The following is a 16,805-nucleotide window of genomic DNA, read 5'->3' as shown; positions in this document are numbered from 1 at the left end:
GGTAATAGATTCATAGTTTTTATTGCTGTGTATGTATGAATAGGCCATAATTTTTTTAATAAACATATAGTGTATTATTAGCCACAGGGATAAAGGTCTGTGAATCGCCAGGTTTACACACTTCACAGCACTCACCATAGCACATACCCTCCCCAATATCCATAACCCTACCACCTTCTCTCTACCTCCCTCTCCCAGCAACCCTCAGTTTGTTTTGTGAGATCAAGAGTCTCTTATGGTTTGTCTCCCTCCCGATCCCATCTTGTTTCATTTTTTCCTTCCCTACCTCCGAAACCCCCCACTTTATCTCTCAACTTCCTCATCTCAGGGAGATCATATGATAGTTGTCTTTCTCTGATTGACTTATTTCATTCAGCATAATATTCTCTAGTTCCATCCACGTTGTTGCAAATGGCAAGATTTCATTTCTTTTGAATAGACCATAATTTACTAAGTCCTTCTACTATTATTGGGCATTTGTATTGTTTCCAGGTTTGTGCTACTGTGAATAAAGTTTCTATAAGCATTCTTGTACAAGTGTTTTGGTGAGCATATGTATTCATTAGTCTGAAACATATGCAGGTGTACACAGAGTATATTCTCAGGCATACACAGGTATATACCCAAGATTAATGAATGTATATGTCCATCAAATGTCTTGTGCAAAAATACTACAGCAGCTTTACTTATAGTGGAGTAGGCATATATTTAGTGTTATTTTCAGTATTTAAAATTATTTACCTATAGTAGAGAATGTCATTTGTCTATTTTTGCTTTAATTGCTTATACTTTTGGTGTCATATCCAGCACATCTTTGCCAAGACTAATGCCATGAAACTTTTCTTCCATGTTATCTGCCAAAAATTTTATAATTTCAAGACTTACATTTAAGTCTTTAATCCATTTTGAGTAACTTTTGGTGTATGGTGTAAGATAAGGGTCTGATCTCATTCTTTTGCACACAGATATCCAGTTTTCCTAATACATTTGTTAAAAAGATTGTCTACATTTTGTATTTTGGGCACCATTTTGAAGATCAGTTGACCATATATGTAGGGATTTCTTTCTTTCTCTCTCTTTCTTTCTGTCTTTTTTTTTTTTTTTTTTTTAAGATTTTATCCACTTATTTGACAGAGAGAGAGATCACAAGCAGGCAGAGAGGCAGGCAGATGGACAGAAGGGGAAGCGGGCTCCCTGCTGAGCAGAGAGCCCGATGCAGGGCTCAGTCCCAGGACCCTGAGATCATGACCTGAGCCAAAGGCAGAGGCTTAACCCACTGAGCCACCCAGGCGCCCACATGGACTGACTTCTGATAATGAATTGATTCAGTTCCATTGGTCTATATGTCTGCCTTTATTCCTGTACCATATAATTTTAATTACTATAGCTTTGTAAGATATTTGAAATCAGGAGATGTGATTTTTTTTTCCCAGCTTTGTTTTTCAGGCTCAAGATTGCTTTGGGTTTTTGGGGTCCCCATGGTTCCATACAAATTCTGGGATTTTTTCCTTTTTCCTATAAAAAAGTAGGTATCTGGATATTGATAAGAATGACACTGAATTTGTAGACTGTGTAGTATGGACATTTTAACAATATTAAGTCCTTCTAATCCATGAGCATGGATAGACACATTTATTTGTGTCTTCAATTTCTTTCATTAATGTTTTCATTAATGTTTTGTAGGTTTCAGTGTGCAAGTCTTCTACCTCCTTAGTTAAGTTTATTCCTAGATATTTTATTCCTTTGATGCTATTATAAATGGAATTGTTTGCCTAATTTTTTTGGATAATTTATTGTCATTGTATAGAAACACAGTAGATTTTTTAAAGATTTTATTTATTTATTTGAGAGAGAGAGAGAGGGAGAAAGAGATCATGAGTGGGGTAAGGGGTGGAGGGAGAAGCAGGCTCTCTGCTGAGCGGGGAGCCCGATGTGGGGCTCAATCCCAGGACTCCAGGATTATGATTTGAGCTGAAGGCAGATGCTTAACAAACTGAGCCACCCAAGCACCCCTGATTTTGTGTTCTGTAAATTTACTGAGTTTGTTTATTTGTTCTAACATTTTTTAATGCAGTCTTTCATGTTTTCTATGTACGAGATCATTGTACATAGTCCCTGCAAACTGTACAATGTACACTGTATATTGTCCCTGCAAACAGGGACCATTTTACTTATTTTTTCTGATTTGGGTGTTTTAAAATTTATTTTTCTTGCCTGACTTTTCTGGCTAGAACTTTTATTACTATGTCAAGGAGAGAGTGGGCATCTTACCTTGTTCTGATGTTAGAGGGAAGGGTTGCAGTTTTTCACCATTGAGTATGATGTTAGCTGTAGGGTTTTCATAAAATTTTTTATTATATTGAAGTACTTTCCCATAGATAGCTTCTGCACAGCAAAGGACACCAACAACAGAGTGAAAAAGCAATTATGGATTGGTGGAAAATATTAGCAAACCTTATATCTGATAAGGGATTGGTTTCTAAAATGTAAAGAACTCCTACAACTCAACAGTAAAAGAACTAATTGGTTAGTTTAAGAAAGAGACTAAAGACTTGAATAGGGATTTCCCTAAAGAAGGCATACAAGGGGCGCCTGGATGGCTCAGTGGGTTAAGGCCTCTGCCTTCGGCTCGGGTCATGGTCCCAGGGTCCTGATATCGAGCCCTGCATCAGGTTCTCTGCTTGGCAGAGAGCCTGCTTCCTCCTCTCTCTCTCTGCCTGCCACTCTGCCTACTTGTGATCTTTGTCTGTCAAATAAATAAATAAAATCTTAAAAAAAAAAAGAAGGCATACAAATGGCCAACAGATATGTGAAAAGATGCTCAATGTTATCAATATTAGGGGGAATACAAAATAAAGCCATGGAATAGCATCTCATACCTGCTAGGATTATTGTTACCAAAAACAAGCAAACCAGAAGACAGCAGGTATTGGCAAGGATGTGGAGAAACTGAAACCTTTATACATTTCTGGGGGAAATCCAAAATGGTGTGGCTGCCATGGAAAGCATTATAGTGATTCCTCAAAAAAATTAAGAATAGAACAACTATATGATCCAGCAATCCCACTTCTCATATTTATTCCAAAGAATTGGAATTAAGATCTTAAAGAGTAATAACACTTCTGTGTTTATTACAGCACTATTCACATTAGTCAAGATATGGAAACAACCTAAATGTCCACTGGTGGATGAATGGATAAAGAAAATATGGTATAGTGTGCCTGGGTGGTTCAGTGGGTTAAGCTTCTGCCTTCGGCTCAGGTTGTGATCTCAGGGTTATGGGATCAAATCCCACATCAGCCTCTCTGTTCAGCAGGGAGCCTGATTCTCCCTCTCTCTCTCTGCCTGCCCTCTGCCTACTTGTGATCTCTCTCTTGTGTCAAATGAATAAACAAAATCTTAAAAAAAAAAAAAAGAAAATATGGTATATACATATAATGGAATATTATTCAGACTTGAAAAGGAAGAAATTCTGCAATATGCAATTACATGCATAAACCTGGAGGATATTATGCTAAATGAAATAAACCAGACAAGGAAAGACAAATACTGCATGGTTCCACTTGTATGAAGTATCTAAAGTTGTCAAACTTACAGAATCAAGAGAGTGGAATGGTGGGTGCCAGTGGCTGGGAGCATAAAGTTTCAGTTATGTAAGATGAACAAGCTCTGGGGATCTGCTTTAGAATATTGTGCCCATTGTTAAAAATACTGTCTTGTACATTTAAAAATTTGTTAGAAGAGTAGATCTCATGTTAAGTGTTCTTACTATTTCTTTTATATATATATATATATATATATATATATATTTTTTTTTTTTTTTTTCCTGGTTGATTTTCTTTTTTTTTTAAATTTTTTATTTTTTATAAACATATATTTTTATCCCCAGGGGTACAAGTCTGTGAATCACCAGGTTTACACACTTCACAGCACTCACCAAAGCACATACCCTCCCCAATGTCCATAATCCCACCCCCTTCTCCCAACCCCCCTCCCCCCAGCAACCCTCAGTTTGTTTTGTGAGATTAAGAGTCACTTATGGTTTGTCTCCCTCCCAATCCCATTTTCTTTCATTTATTCTTCTCGTACCCACTTAAGCCCCCATGTTGCATCACCACTTCCTCATATCAGGGAGATCATATACATTTAATGCAATTCCTATCAAAGTACCATCCATCCTTTTCAAAGAAATGGAACAAATAATTCTAAAATTTATATGGAACCAGAAAAGACCTCGAATAGCCAAAGGGATATTGAAAAAGAAAGCCAACGTTGGTGGCATCACAATTCTGAACTTCAAGCTCTATTACAAAGCTGTCATCATCAAGACAGCATGGTACTGGCACAAAAACAGACACATAGATCAATGGAACAGAATAGAGAGCCCAGAAATAGACCCTCAACTCTATGGTCAACTAATCTTCGACAAAGCAGGAAAGAATGTCCAATGGAAAAAAGTGTTCTTACTATTTCTATACTGATTATTTGATTGCATTTGGTCTTTCATGAAACACTCAATATAAAATCATTTCTAAAGTCTATGTCTTTTTAGTGTTATTTATTATTAGCTTTTCCTATTATTTTCTGGTACTATAGAGTAGAAACAACATTAGAATTTTTATTAAAAAGGAAAAAATCAGAAATTATATTGTAAGAGTATGGTGTTAGAATAGAATCTATGAACACAATGCACAATATTTGGGCTATGCTACATTAAAATTTAATAATAACATATTCCCACGGAAGAAATTGAAGCATTCTAATTTTTGCATAATTTAGTATGCTATCAAAATTTTCTCCAAATAATAAGTAATATTTTCAGTGATACAATTATAAGTTAGCAAGAAGGACTTTTTGTTAGATGTTCAGTTACAAAAAACAAGCTGTGCTGAAATAGATATTGTTCTAGAATGTGAACAGTTTCCAGTTTATAATATTCTACATAGCTATTCAAATACAGATAGGATAAATTAAAATTTTTATTTTTTTGTTTATATGCAGGATTCTTTATTAGATTATATTTTGAATTTTCAAAAATACCTAAAATCTCTGGACATTACTAATTTTATTAATGCTGAATTAATTTATAGTTAATGCAGGTAATAGGAGAACTATCTATAATTAGAGCTCAGTGGCCTAGAAAATGGGAAGAGAGATCCATTTACAGTTTTAAATTTGCTATGGATTAGTATCTCACAAAATCTGTCGAGTTATAAAACACTAGGTTCCGTTATAAGGATTTTACCTTATCTTACTGTGACTTAACAACTGGGTCTATATTGCCAAAGAGAAATAGAAATTGTTTGCAATTATTTGACAAAAGTCTATCAACCCATGCTGTACTGGAATCAACTTAATGAGAGCTGATGGTGCACAATTTTTTGTTCAATCACATTATGTTGGTAACAACAGCTATGGTGAGAGTATTTATACCACAGAAATTGACAAATGCTACAAATCATGTTGTTTCTACAAGGCTGTTTGTTAAACATTACCACTGATACTAATTCACATTTTATTTCATTTAATCTTCACAATAAGCTAACAGTGTAGATTTTTTATCACCATTTCATAAGAGAGGAAGTTGCAATTCAGAGAAATCAAATCATTTTTGAGAATTTAATGCAGAACAGAGTCAGGATTCAAACCCAAGTCTATCTGATCCCATGGATAATTAATTTGTAAAATTTATCCTCTCTCCTTGCTGCAATAGGTATTTAGGTCATATCTGGATTATTACGCAAGTCCTATTTTGAAGTAATTACCTATTCAATAATGTCATAGAGCTGACTCTTCACAAGATGTTAGGATTTTTAGGATAGGCTTGGAGAGAAGGAGAAACAAGAAGAATAATGTAGTATAAAGTTTGTTTTGATAAATCTATATACAGTGAAGAGTGGGTGAAGAGCTGAACATGAAAAGCATACAATACATCTACAGTGTAGAAACTTGATTGAGGCATAATTCTTGTTTTCTCAGCACTTGGAGAAATGATCAAGCAAACCAATATTAAATAAATCAATATTAGCATTGATTAACATTAATATTAACATTAATAGTATACTACAACAATCATAAGTACTGACATTATTATTATTGCTATTTCTCCTTCTACCATGTTTTGAGTATATACCATGGCCCAAGTTGTGTCAAAATGTTTTAAATAGTAATGTCTTATTTGAATCAGTCATTCAACGTATATTTAACACCTGATCTGTATAAGACATCGTCAAATCTCAAAACTTTATAATGAATTTTTATGGACTGAATGTTTATGTTCCTGGAAAATTCAGAACCTAACCCCCAGTGTGATTGTATTAGGAGGTGGGAATTTGGAGAAGTGATTAGGTCTTGAGGGTAGAGCCGTAATGAATGGGATTATTGCTCCTACAAAGAAGACTGCAGAGAGCTCTTTCACCCCTTCATCATGTGAGGATACTTTGAGAAGACAGCTATCTGTGAACCAGGAAGTATGCCCTCACCCTACCCAGAATCTGTTGGCATCGTGATATTGGAATTCCCAACCTCTAGAATTGTGAGAAACAAATATCTGTTGTTTAAGCCACCTAGTCTATGGTATTTTTGTTACAGTGTCTCAAATAACTAAGGCAGCAGATATTATTGTATTGTTATAAAATGGGATCCATTTTACAGGTGAGAAAAATGAGCTTTAGAGAACTTTCCTAATTTGTTTAATATTCAAGTGTCTGGATGGACTCTTTCTTAATCTTACCATCTTAGTGTGTGATTTGCTAGACTTCTGGAGTTCCTAGGCAATTTTCTCTAAGAAAATATAACTGTGCATGATTGATACGAAATATTCACCTAAAGGACCTTAGGGTGATACTGGAGAACACCATCATACCTCCATTTATCTTTTGAGTGGGTAATTTGAGGGATTATAAATCCATGTGAGATGTGATGATGTAAAATCTACTTCCTTGGCCTTGTGAAACTTGATGTACTTAAAAATTCACATTGACAAAATCCACAGCTTTTTAAGTCTCTGTGTTTCTCCAGAGAAGGAAAGGGACCACAAATACTTGGAGAAATGACCAGGGATTAACACAAGGAAAATGACTAAACACATACCGAGCAGTTCTAATTATTCTAATAATGATAAAAATCAATAACATACCTTGACAGCTAGTAACTGGTCTTCATCATTATTAGAAGAATTAGAGCACTGGCTGTTATGTGCAAGTGATGAATCACTAAATTCTCCTGAAACTAATATCATATCATATGTTAACTAACTAGAATTTAAATTAAAAACTTGAAACAGGGGGCGCCTGGGTAGCGAGGAGCCTGCTTCCCCCTTCTCTTTCTGCCTGCCTCTGCCTATTTGTGATCTCTCTCTCTTTCTCCCTCTGTCAAATAAATAAATAAAATCTTAAAAAAATTTTGAAACAGATAATAATTCCAAATATAAAATATAAAAAATATATAAATTTAAAAAAAGGAAATAGATTGTTTCTCTATAAAAATTCACTTAGGACAAAGCCTGAAAAAAAATTACTTATACATTGAGGAGCTCAGTAGCCATTTTCATTTCTACTTTGATGGGATCTTGAATTGGAGGCCATGACTTCATTCTTTAAATTGCCTTTGTCCAATGCAATAAAAAATTTATTTCATTCAATGGAATTACCCAAATATTAGATTTTATTACTTTTACCTGATTCTCATAAGAAAGACTCCGTATTTATTTCAAAATTGTGTTGTTACTTCAGCTAAGACATGTTGAATTTGAGAGTTTTGAGCAACATGGTGATGACCAACCAGGCAATTTAATGGTCTTATGACTCAGACTTGAAGCAGTTTAGAGTGAACGTTATAGGAAACTATATCCTCAAACTAAAGAAGACCATAACTAAATTGTCAATGCTAGGTATGTTTTACTTCTCTGATATATATCTCATAGAATAATTGCAATTTTGACTTTCATGAGAGTTTTGATTACTCCATATCTATCTGAATGCATGTAATTATTGAGTATTTCACAGATCCATTCGAGATAAAGGGGGTAATGGAAGGCAGCTTTTTGAGGACAATATGAATGACTGGATGGAGCTGGTGGCATGATACACTTTTATACCTTACAGTATTAAAGGCATTGTAGAGATTATTGACTCTAGCTCCTTTCTTTTAAAGCTTTCATAATATTTATAACAGAAATGCAGAAACAAACTAGAATGATCAAGAAGAAAAAGAGAAATGGTCATTTAAAATCCTTTTTCTTCTTTGTTATTAGTCAAAATATTAGGACATATAAATCCAAAAATATACTTTGAGCATTTCTGAGTTTTTAAGTATTATTTCTATTGATACTTAATGATGATAGAAAGTATCAAATGATCATTATTTGCCAGGCACTGTTTTAAGTACTCTATGTAGTTTCTCATTTGAAGTTTGTTGTTATTAGCAGAACTTCCATAACTATTCCTGTAGGAATATTAATGTTATGATAAAGTAGATAGCATCTGAGTTACCCCACAAAATAAATATTTTGAGTGATCACATTTTTGTACATATTTTTGAGTGTTAGCTTTATTGGAACCACTATTTAAATTCTAGCTAAATAGGAGAGACTAAACTTCAGACCTCATGTACCATATATTCTCAAAGGTAAGGCAGGAAATGAAATAAGTATATAATATAATAGCTACCAATAAAAAAATAAAGTGAGAGATGATAGTGATGGGGATGGTATTTTAGATAAGTTAATTAGAGACGTTCTTTCTGAAATGTGCCTTTTGAGTAGAGATGTAGATGAAGTTAAGGGGCAAGCCTTCTGAATATTCAGGATGAGGGTATTTGAAGAAGAAGGCTCGGCAGTCCAAAGACTCAGAGATGGGAAAGCACAAGGAGGTCAGGATGGCTGGAGAGGAGCAGACATAGAGAAAGCGGTAGGAAAAGAGGAAGTCTGAGAGGCAGCCAGGGTTCAGTAGGCCAAAAGCTTTGTAGGTCATGACTATATAGACACATGCAACTTCAACTGTCCCTCTTTTGTTTCTTCATAATTGTTTATAAAATCAGATTGTAGTTAAATCCAAATCTTTGTCTACTCCAAGCCTAAACTGCTTCAGCTGAAACTGGGAGAAAAACAAAAACATTTTTTTCTGTTTGATCTCATTCAGAATCCATGGTCATCAGCTCCATGTGAATGGGATCAAGAATTTTGTCATGCACTTATTAAGCATAAGACACTTATTATAAATCAGGTGGAGATGTAGAATTGGATAAAAAGTAAAGAGTGTGGGATGGGAGATGTGGGCTGAGAGTAAAAATTTGGAAGTTATTACTGTGCAAATAGTATGTGAGAGAATAAACATGGCAAAAAGACTGAGTCCTCAGGGAGACCAGTTTATGGAACAGACACAGAAGAAGATGCAGCAAAGGAGGCTAACAGAACAATGAGTTATGTAGGAAGGACTTCAAGGGTTGTGGCATCCCAGAAGTCACGTGAAGACACTGTTTCATGTAGGATGGAGTGATCACTCTTGTCAAATACTGTAAAGAGTTGAGCAAGAAGGGATTGATCATTAGATTTGACAATGAGGTTGTCTTGAGAAGGGCAAGTCTAACTGGGACAGGCTTAAAACGATGTGGAAAGTGGAGTTTGCAAGTTTGGACAGTCCTTCCCAGAGGTGTGTTTATAAAAAGAACCAAAGTTGAGTGGTAGTTAGAACAATATATGGAGTCTAGGGAGGAATGACTTTTGATGTTATAGCATGTTTGTATGGTGATAGTAATGTTATATAGCATGTCTGTATTGTGGTAGTAATAAGCCAGTAGAGAGTGTGAAAATGTGATGATGAGACAAGAGGTATAATTTCAGAAGCAATTGCTTAGAGAAAGTGAGAGAAGGTGGGATCTAGTGCATGAATGGAGAGAAAGTAGAACATGAATGAGTACAGATAAAAGTGGGCAGGTGAGGTAATGGAAGTTTGCGGACATTCTCTCTTAATTGCTTTTCTTTTCTCTGTGACATAAAAAAGATCAGTAGCTGAAAATAGTAGGAAGGGAGGGTCTGTTGGAGGCTTAAGGTGAAAGAAGGTAGGAATAGCTTCTTGCCATCATGGGAGAATGAATGAAATGAGGAAATGCAGTTTGTCATAATTTTTGAACTTATGTTCATAAGTTTAAAGTCAATAAAGTCAAGGTGTGGAAGAATTGTCTAGGTGGGGATTTGAGTTAAGACTTACAGCAGGATGAATGGTTTAGACAAAAACAACCTGCCAGATACTTGAGAGCAGGTACTTTTTAGGGAATAAGCAACAACGATGGTTTAGAAGTGGTGATATGGAACAGAAGAGCATGCATGACCTCGCCTCCAGGATAGATGCTATGTGTGCTTTAGGAGATAAAAGAGTCATCACATGGGAGGGCTGCGGAAGAAAGAGATAAAGCATGTGTTCATAGTTAAGATCAAGAAAAAGATGCCATATGAATTAAGGAATCTAGTTTAAAGAATAGTCTTCTGTCATCTTCTAGGGCTGGGTAGGTTTTGTATAAATATGTAAAAAATGTAAACACCTGGATATTCTGAATTAGGATATCCCTAAAGAGAACAAGTTAAAAACTTTCACATACATATAAAAATGTATACTTCATTAGGCATTAAAAGAGTAAAAACAAATAATCCTTAGTTTTAACATTTCATCCTGTTATACTATCACTGGCATTAAGGTAACAGCTTGATTTCCTCTAGTTGACTTGTTTGGCTGTCAGAGATGAGACTGTTCTAGATGACTTGATTTTAAAGTTGTTGTTGTTGTTGTTTTTTTTTCTGAATTCTTCCTTAAATCACCTGGAGTATAGAAAATAATTATAATATAGCTATTGCATTATATGCTATTTGTTTCATTTTTAATGTTCAGTGCAAGTTGCATGAGGGCCAGAACCACATCTGTCATGACTCCCACCTAATTCTTTGTATCTGTCATAATGTTTGGCTGATTGGAAGCATTGATATTTGTTAAACGAATCAATCATGATTAAGCTTTGTATTATTATTTTATGTTCTTTCTCTAACAAGATTTTAAGTTCCTTAAGGAGGGAGCAATGTCTCTCTCTCTATGTGTGTGTGTGTATATATATAAATTATTGTGTGTATATATGTATACACACATATACATATATGTATATACACATACACACATATAGATATATACATTATATTCATACAAAACTTACTCACTTGACTAAATAAATTAATGAGCTGTGAAGCTACTTTCCATCTCAAATAATAAAAACATAAAATGGAAACACTAAGAATATTTCACAGTTTGTAATTTTTTTCTTTAGTTTTTATTACAACCTCTTCTTTCCTCTCAGGCATTAACTATTTGGGGGTATTTTTGATGATTTAAAAGTAATTAATAAACAAGCAAACAAAATTTTTCCTCGATATGCTCCTCTCTGTAGCCATCACTTTGGTCTTTCTCTCCCTTCACTGACAAACTTTTTGTCACTCATCAGTGCCTAAAAATCCACATCAGTCCTTCCCATTCTACTGAAATTGTTCTTCTGAAAGCACTAATATCTACTTAATTGCAAATCTGAAGTCCTATTCTCAGTTTTTAAATTATTTTTTTTATTATGTTATGTTAGTAACCATACAGTCCATCATCAGTTTTTGATGTAGTGTTCCAGGATTCATTGTTTGTGTGTAACCCACAGTGCTCCGTGCAATCTGTGTCCTCCTTAATACCCATCACTGGGTCAACCTATCCCCCCACCCCTCTCCTCTCTATAACCCACAGTCTGTATTCTCAGTTTTTATTGTGTTTTATTTCTCATCAGCCTTTGACACAGCAGACCACTCACTGAAGACCTTTCCTCTTTTTTTTTTTTGAGACCAGCACATACCCTGGGTCTCCTCCATCTTTAGCAACATTTGAACTCTGCCCTTTCAGTGACTCCTCCTCTATTTTTTCTTTTTTTTCTTAAAATTTACTTATCTAATTCTAGATGGCATCTTGCATTCTAAAGATTCATAAATATGCATTTTCACTCCATATTTCCAAATATTCCTATTGAACAACTGGATTACATGCACGATATGAACCTTAAATTTAGCATGTCAAAAAGCGAAGTTACTATCATTCCATATTCAACTACTCTTACTTCTATATCCATTTTTGCACTGGGAATGGCATCCATTCAGTCTCCCAATCTAGAGATCTTTCCTCTCTCACACCCAACAATTAATGTGCTCTCTGGTGAAGATGCTTTTTCTTGAAAGTTATCTGTAACTTCTTTTCTTCCACCTTCACTTCCATTCTGTTTTCCAAGGTAACATCATCTTTTGGAATAACCTTCAAAATGATCTCTACTCCACCAATTTCTACCTACTCCAATTTATCCTTCACCCCTCACCAGAATTACAATGCCAAAAACCAAAACAGAGTGTATCATTTCCTTACTTAAAACATCTGTTGATCCCACTAACTTATAAAATATGAACAAAAACCATTCTGGCATACTAAGCCTTTTAAGAATGTTATAAGCTATTCTTTCTGTCCTTTCTCTTGTTTTTTAATGACTGACTTTCCCCAGGCAACTTAACATTGCTATCTGCATTGAATGTCTGCCATTCCCCATAGTTGCTAGGTTTTTTTCAAGATTCTGAAATTGTGCACGTTTCCTCTCTTTTCTCCTCATCCAGTGTAACCACGTTCTTTTCCTTATTTATTTGTGCTTGATCCTGCACATGTATTATTGGATGACACTACATGATAGCTACTGGAAGAAGGACTTGGAATATAATGGTGAGCAAAAGTAAGTGTTGTTCCTCTTGAAGTAAATTTATAACATAGTGGAGGAAGGGAGACAGATATTAAATAATCACCATAATGAACACAAAATTTAAAACAGAATAATACCCTGAATGAAAGGGATGGCGTACCACGAGTGTCTGAAAAAGGCTCCTGTTATACATCCTGAGAGGAAAAGGTGATCAGGAAAAGTTAAAATCTGAGAAAAAAAATAACTAGGTGAAAAACAGAGGAATGGGCTTTCCTGACAAAAGGATTAACATTAACAAAGACCTCATGGTGGAAATGAACATGGCCTGTTTGAAAGACAGAGAGAAGATCTATGTGGGTGGAACACAAAGAGAAAGGAGACAAGAGACAGGCACTGAATTTGGACTGGTAGGCAGGGGACCAGCTACACAGGTTGTAGGTAAGCAGGGGACCAGCTACACAGGAGGCTCTTGGTCTTAATCTCAACATTGGTGGAAACCATTGGATAGGATTAACCAACTGAGCCACTCAGGCCCCCCTATCAAGTTACTTCTTAAACTCAGTCTAAATATTACTCATTCAGGGCTCATGTCCTTCAGGTTCTTTTGGCACAACATTCAGATGTCTTTATGGCACTTAAAATAGTTTCTCTGCTGAACAACGGTCTCTTCAGTTATTATGGGACTCCTGAAAACAATCATCATGATTTATTTTTCTTTTTATTCCAGAAAATTCCAGAGCTCATACCTTTCAAATTTTATATATATATATATATATATATATATATATATATATATATGTATTCCAGCAAATTCCAGAGATCATACCTTTCAAATTTTATATATATATATATAGTGGTGGGTGATGAGCCTGATGTGGGTATCAAGGAGGGCATGTATTATATGAAGCACTGGGTGTGATGCATAAACAATGAGTTTTGGAACACTGAAAAAAAATAAAATAAAAATTAAAAAAAAAAAAGAAGCAAATGAGCAAAATAAATAAATAAATAAATAATGTAGTTTTATTTTTTGGCATACATATCTACTACACAGAGATAAGTTAACGTCACTGAAGAAATTAGGAGATTATTAAACCTGAACTCTTAGAAAATATATTTAGTAGTGTGTACTTTCAATAATTATGTATGACTACAAACTCTCAATTTTGTTTTCATTTATTATCCCATATCTTTTTCTAGTTCTCTTCAAAGAACTTTTTGGTTAACTGCACAAACAATATATTAGCAAATACACTAAAACACAGAGTTTTTGAAATGTATTAGTAGTATTTATCTCACTGCAAAATGGAATATTTCAGTTTTAGTAGAACTGCATTTTGAAAATGATTTGAGAATACTATTAAAAGTATGAAAATGAAATAAGTGAATGACTATGTTGCAATGATGCTTAATTTTTCAATATTCAAATTCTGCTTAATTTTCCAATATCCATATTCTACTTAGTTATTTTTCATATAAATTAATTATATTTCCTTTAAGTACTGAATGTTTTTATATTTAACATTTTATAAAGGATTTACATAATTTTGTCTATTTTTTCCATGCTGTGTAAAATACAAGTTACTGAATAGATTGCTAAATTTTTTTTGATTAGTTGATACTTATTATTGTGAATTTTATTCCATATAACTTATTGAGTATCTGTTTTGTGCAAGGTATGATTTGAGTGCTTGGAGTCTCTGGGGTAGGAAAGAGTGACTTTTCATTTAAAGGTCAGAAATTAGAGCAAGGAAGGAGAAAAGTGCTGTGGGAGTGTGAGGCCGAGCTGGCTGACTAACTCTTTCTGGAGAAATCAGAGAAGCTGTCACAAAGATGTAAATCTTGAAATGTCATGAAGAAATAGACGTTTAGGAGGTGGAAGGGGCAGCATGGTTGAAGGTCTGGGTTGTGAACTATGTATGCTTAAGTCATTAGGAAATGCTAAGTATGAGGAGAGCAAAATGTTTGTATGAAGTGTCTGAAGACGAGGCTGCATGTTCTTTAGTCTTTCAGTAAAACAAATAGCAACCACAACAGCAAAAAAGAAAAATAATCCCTTACCGTTTAATAAAATAGTATCAATCCTTGTCATTCAAAGAATGAATAATAACAATAGCATCGTAGTGTCAACTCCAAACCATTAACCTCCAGCTGAACACTGAAAAGATATTATAGATATTATAGATACAATATGCCAAAATTCACTAAACATGCACTATTTTTGTAGTATTAATGAAATGTTTTTTGTTTTTGTAGTATTAATGAAACATATGAAACAAGATGCTAGGAAATGTTCATATCATCTTAGAACCTGGGTATGGTGGTATCTCAAAAAAGTGCTTTTGAAGGATACCTATAGCACTCTTTTCCTAGCTTAGAGAAGCAAGATCTGAGGCATAAAAGGGCTGTGGAAACAAGGCTGTGTCTCTAAAGAGACTCAACTCTATACCACTGAAACCACAACATGGCTGGGACATGAAGGGGGACCTGCAGGTGTCACCCAGACACCATTGTCATCTGCATCTCAGCCTTCTATTGAAGGAGGCATATGGAGGTGAGAGCAGGGGTGGAAAAGAGAGGATAAACACCATCATTCGATTCAACATGGCGAGAGGGTGACTTAAGGAGCTTCTCTGAATTTCTCTCCTAAATTCTGAAAAGCAAAGTGAGCCATGCCCCTAGGCAGAGGACAAACGAGGTTGGGTAGTAGGACATTCCCAACTATAAAACCAGCATTGTCGTTATGACCCTTTCCTGGCAGCTAACTCTTCCTGTGCTAATCCTACATTTGTAGAAATAGCCAAACAGATGTCCAGATGGAGCAGGCCCTACCGACAGACAAAAAAGATGAAAGATAAACAGGAAAGAACCACACCAGACCTATAAATACAGAAGGGAAAATAAAGTGAAGAAACGAACATAAGCAGAGGCATATTGAAATTCAAAGGTCGTGCTTTTATTGCCTAGTTTTCTCGGCAGGTCTCATTAACATTGCCGAGGCATAAATATGTTGAGATTAGATTTATAGTGGGGCACGTTGTTTGCTAGTCATTCTTCAGGTATTAACTAATACTTCAGATTTTTATGTGTTAAAAAAACAAGACCTGTCTAAATTGAGACTTCAATCTCTCTTCCATTCCAGACTCCCACCGTGACTCTACCCCCAGCTCAGGCCAGCTCTTACAGTCCAGTGGAGTAAGAGGATGTGATCTGCCTTTCCCTCTTTTCCACCTGTTCTTCCACTCTCTACTCCCTGTGCTGCATTCTTTTACCTTCAATGTCAGGGCAGGGAGAAACCTCAGAGGAAATGCTACTGTTGTAACTTGGCTTTGGGTTTTCTGTCTGACAGATGCATAAATGTTAGCTTTCCCTTGTAGCCCCTTTTTGTGGGTTATTGGAGAACTCTACCCACCCAGCTGATAACTGTGATAGATAAGTTTTGAATACTCTTTGACCTCCAGTAGCTTCTCATGGCTCTTCATGCCATATGCCATGCTTCTCTCTTTCTGCTTTGTTCTCATAACCACGGAAGGTTTTTATCCTGGGAAGAAGTCCTTTGAAACTTGACCAAGCCTGGCTAACTTCTAGACTGTCCATTTTGGCTTATGGAAAGTATGCATATTCATGCTCCTCTACTATGCTCTAGAAGTTCAAGCCTCTTTTTCTGCAATTTTTTTTGTCTCTATCAATCAGCAACTAGGAGCAGCTCTTGCCACTTCTTGCCTTTTGAGTCTTCCAGACAAAAGGAAAGCTCTAATCCTTGTACCTCATCCCTAAGTTTCTTCAAGGACTGTCATACTATCTCCTCAGTAGCCGCAGAACAAAGACCGGCAAGCTTCTGCAGTCAGCAAATATCCAGTCCATGGATGAGTCTCTCCTCTAGCAACCACCTTGCTGCTTCCTGGAGCTTCTTACTCCCCTCTCCTGGCGTGGAGGGCAACCTGCCCTTCTTTTGAGGACAGGAAGGAAGGGGAATCAACAACTTTTGCAAGATATTACTAGAGGCCTTTAACACTTTTCTGAAAATGCCTCCACATGATAGTTCTTACAGA

General features: G+C 35.5%; 1 protein-coding gene across 11 annotated transcripts in view; it reads left to right on the top strand.

Moving 5' to 3' along the window:
* Positions 1-16,805, top strand: part of LOC309863817 (uncharacterized protein) — a 120,738-nt gene that overhangs the window by 53,805 nt on the left and 50,128 nt on the right. The window lies entirely within an intron of this gene.

The sequence above is a fragment of the Mustela nivalis genome, assembly GCF_964662115.1.
Source record: "Mustela nivalis genome assembly, chromosome: 4".
In the NCBI taxonomy this organism is placed as follows: domain Eukaryota; kingdom Metazoa; phylum Chordata; class Mammalia; order Carnivora; family Mustelidae; genus Mustela; species Mustela nivalis.
The sequence above is the reverse complement of the archived record's forward strand: the minus strand, read 5'-3'. Positions and strand labels throughout refer to the sequence as shown.